The sequence below is a fragment of the Phocoena sinus genome, chromosome 1 (assembly GCF_008692025.1).
Source record: "Phocoena sinus isolate mPhoSin1 chromosome 1, mPhoSin1.pri, whole genome shotgun sequence".
Taxonomy (NCBI): Eukaryota; Metazoa; Chordata; class Mammalia; order Artiodactyla; family Phocoenidae; genus Phocoena; species Phocoena sinus.
Window position 1 is genome coordinate 36,484,753 of NC_045763.1, and position 4,622 is coordinate 36,489,374.

General features: G+C 39.0%; 1 pseudogene; it reads right to left on the minus strand.

The window, feature by feature from the left end:
• Nucleotides 1–659: 659 nt before the first annotated feature.
• Nucleotides 660–1,434, minus strand: LOC116763784 (annotated as a pseudogene).
• Nucleotides 1,435–4,622: the final 3,188 nt, after the last annotated feature.

The following is a 4,622-nucleotide window of genomic DNA, read 5'->3' on the forward strand; positions in this document are numbered from 1 at the left end:
TGCCAATGCAGGGGATGTGGGTTTGAGCCCTGGTCTGGGAAGATCCCACATGCCGCGGAGCAACTAAGCCCGTGCGCCACAACTACTGAGCCAGCACGCCCAGTGTTCCACAACAAGAGAAGCCACCGCAATGAGAAGCCCGTGCACCACAACGAAGAGTAGCCCTCGTTCGCCACAACTAGAGAAAGCCCACGCAACAATGAAGACCCAATGCAGCCATAAATAAATAAATCAATAAATAAAATTAAAAAAACAAACAGTGTATCAAATTAAGGCTGTTCTCTTCCTAGATGCTAGGACATTTTTTTCTTTTATATCATTAATGGGTGTTGAATTTATCAAGACATTCATTTAAAATGTTTTTATTTATTAATATAATAGGTTAAATTGATATATAATCTAATGGTGAACCATTCTTCTTTCTTTCCTTCTTTCTTTCATGAATGACAATTTATTTTTTACACTGAAAGTCTGCTGAAAAACAATTACTAGTCCTATTAAAGAAAATCCAACATCTTAATTGAAAAGTATGGTGACTGTATTTACTCATTAACTACTACTGAAGTTTTCTAAAACGACTTGAAAACATCATGTGTGTGTTTAATTTCACTACAATGGATTCAAGATCAAGTATACCTGTTACATGTATTACGGCTGGATTACAAATGTTCATCGTCATCACCATCATCATCGTCATCACCTTCACATTTTCTTTTAATGTGTTTGATGATTCATGGGCAGTATTTTGTGATGGCATTGCGTTGGTGTTAATAAGAATGTTTTGGGACCCTATTAATGATGGATTAATCCGACATTCTGAACTGCTGCTGTTGCAGGAACTGATGCTTTTACAGCTAGGACTATGAAGTGAGTAACTGTACCATAAACCTTTGCTCTGTGAGGGACATTGGAGTCCCTTCCTTAGTTGAAACGGACACGATTTTGGGGGTTGGTGTGTCTGGAGTGGGCGTTCTTGGTCTGCTACTAACTGAACCAACACTTAACTGTGGAACATTTACTCTTCCTGCAGAGCAGATGCCTTTTTTTGGGTAAAGATTTAAGTTTATAGTTTGGACTGTCAAGCAATATCTATCAAGTGGCACTTTAGGGGCTGACTATGGCTTGACCAATGGCAAAAGAGTTTGATTTCTTTGCCTTCAACGTCTAATAAAAAATCTCTTGGGGAGGAGAGGTTAAAGATTGGTTAGTGCAACACTGCATTGCCAATCACACGTCATCTGCATCAACAGTAGCTTTCTTAGCGTGGCTTGAATAAATTTTCACATCGTCTAAAATTGTGGTCACAAATTGAAAGGCGAACTCCAACATCTGATTTATAACTCTTGCCTCAGAGTCTGTAATCTCCATGTCCTTCAGGATTTGTGCCATCATCTGTGCATCTTTCAGCATGCTCTTGGGGGAAGGCATCTTGCCAGAATCCGTGATATCTAGTGATCAGACTCCTTGAGCTAAATCACCCACATGAACGTAGTTCAGTCCTGGTTTTGATGCCAGTCCTTTGCCTAGTGTGGTTTTTCCAATCCTGGTTTACCTTGCCTGCTCCGCCCTCCAGCTCCACCCTGCCGTACACCCTGACTGGTGAACAGCATGATGGGCCTTTCCTTATTTTCTTAAATAGATTATATAAGGTGAAAATTATGTATCCTTCAAATGTGTTTCTCTCTTTATTAGGCTCTGATATTGTGCTACTCTCATGAGCTGAGAAAAATTTCAACTTCTTATACGCTCTGAAGTCAACTAATTTAAATGAGGAATAATCTGTTCCTTGAAGTTTGACTAGAACCACCTATTTATAACTCTCAGCCTGTTACTTTTTAACATTGTAGCTCAATGACGATATTTTTACTTTTTCTATGGTTATTGCTCCATTTGGTTTTCTAATTCTTTTTGGAACAATTTTGGCTACTTTTTTTTTTTTAACTGGAAAACATAACTCAGAACTATGAGCTTTAACTGATAAAGAAATTGGTATCAGAACAGGCATGAATTTGGTATTTATTTTGGGGCAGTGAAAATCCAGCTAATATCAAAGGTAGCCTTTGGCCTGCTGCCAATAGATTATCATCTGCAATCAAGTATCACCTGAATGAAAGATGCGTTGAAGGCAAAGTGTCGGGGAGCCAAGTGGTCTCTGCCACAGAACAGTATGGAGGGCAGATGGGATCTGTGAACTGCTGTAAAGAGGGGCTTCTTTCTGGACAGAATGACGAAAAAGAAGGTGAAGCTTAATACTCTGAAAGTTTGGCTCAAGACAAGTCCCAAAACCATTGGCTTTCTCTGTCTATGATAAAAATAATTTATCTTTTGCAGTCACGGGGCTGATAGTAACTGAAAATCAAATCCAAAGTGTTATATTGAGAATTACTGTAGTGCGGTATCAATAGAATTCACAGCCTTGGGACTTCCCTGGTGGTCCAGTGGTTAAGACTCAGTGCTCCCAATGCAGGGGGCCTGGGTTCGATCCCTGGTCAGGGAAGTAGATCCTGCATGCCGCAACTAAAGATCCTGAATGCTGCAATGAAGATCCCGCACGCGGGAATGAAGATCCAGCGTGCCACAGCTGAGACACGGCAGCCAAATAAATAAATAAATATTAAAACAAAACAAAAAGCTCATAGCCTTGCCAGGTCTCATATTTGAAAGTCAGAGCGTTGACCAGAAAAGAAAGCAGTCAGATGACCCAGAGCATCCAAAATCCTACCCCCTTGAGCCTCCCTGGCCAGCAGAAGTGGATCCTCAAGGCTAATGGGTGACTTCTGACAACCCTTGTCAGCAGGAGGAAATAGTGACATAGTTCTGTGACAGCCTTCTGTTGATCCCTTCTGGTAAATCAAGGTAGATAAGGTAAACTCCATGAAAATACATGTGAGCGATGTTTCTGGAGAGCCAGTGTTCTAGGGAGCATCACAATGTCCGTCCTAAGTACAAGTTGCTTTGCCTTACAACCTCCTACCATATGAAAGAGACAGAATACCATATTTTACTGATTCACATTTAAGAAAATAATTTATTAAGGTAAAATTCACATAACATAAAATTAATCATTTTAAAATGAACAATTCAGTGGCATTTAGCACATTCACAATTCCAACATTCTAACATCTCTGAAATGGAATTCATCTTACAATCAATGGTATGCTATGGCTTAACTGATAGTGTTTTATAAAATTCTTCGCGGTGGAATATAAATAAAGGTGCACCTTTCAGTTGATGGTGTCTTAGAGTAGTTGAATTTGGGTACTTGGTGGTTTTCTTGGATTTTTGAGGGAGCATACATCATATCTGGGTGTCTTGCAACCCACTCATTTACTGAGTGACCTGAAAGACTGTCAACTTTGAGAGGAATCCAGAGCAAAGGAAATTGTCCAGGTGGTCTAGGCTGCAATGTAAGTAGATAGGCCACTTGGTCTCCATGACCCACCAGATCCCAATCATGTTTCAGGCATCTTGCTGAGGGAGTCTATAACGAGCCCAGGAGCAGCAGTGCAGAAGAAAGCTATGCCCTGTCTGATAAGTAACTGATCTCCTTTGAGAAACAGCTTTATCTTACTACTGGTTCCTGACAGAAACTGAATGCTTGTCCATGGGACAACCAGGACAAGTGACCTTGCAAACTGAACTGCCCAATATAACCTGCAAACTATTTGATCCACTCTAAAGTCTGTAGTGTCCAAAAGCATTCAGCATCAGGTAGAAAGGATACAAATGAGACCAGGCTTAAGCATGTTTTCCTTTACCACCCATCGCTCAATGAATACTTATTGGTCTCAACAGGCAGAGACTGTTTGAATGGATAAAGAAAAGCAAAACCCAAATATCTGCTGTATATAAGAGATGTACTCTAAAAGATGAAAGAAAACGGAAGGAAAAAGACATACCATGCAAACAGTAAGCTTGTGAAGGCTGAGTGGCTATTATATCAGATAAAGTATACTTCAAGACCAAGACGATTACTAGAGATAAAGATAGATATTTCTTAATGATAAAATGATCAATTCACCAGGAAGAAATAATAATTTAAAATGTGTAATAACAGAGCTTCAAAATATGTGGAGCAAAAATTGACAGAATTAAAAGAAGAAATACACAATTCCACAATCATAGCTGGAGATGAAAAAAAAAATCTTCAGCAATAGACTAAGAGACATAAAAAATCAATAAAGACATAGATTATGTGAACAATACCATCAATCATCTTGCCCTAACTGAAATTTATAAAACTCTGTACCAGGACTGCAGGATAAACATTCTTTTCAAATACACACGATATGTTCACCAATGGACCACATGCTGGGCCATAAAACAAACCTCAATACATTTGAAAGGATTGACTAGAAAAATGGTACAGATGAACTGGTTTGCAAGGCAGAAATAGAGACACAGATGAAGAGAACAAACGTATGGACACCAAGGGGGGAGAGCGGGAGTGGGGAGTGGTGGTGGGACGAATTGGGAGATTGGGATTGACATATATACACTAATATGTATAAAATAGATAACTAATAAGAACCTGCTGTATAAAAAAATAAAATTTAATTTAAAAAAAGAATTTGAAAGGATTGAAATCATATAGAATATGTTCTATGACCACAATAAAATTA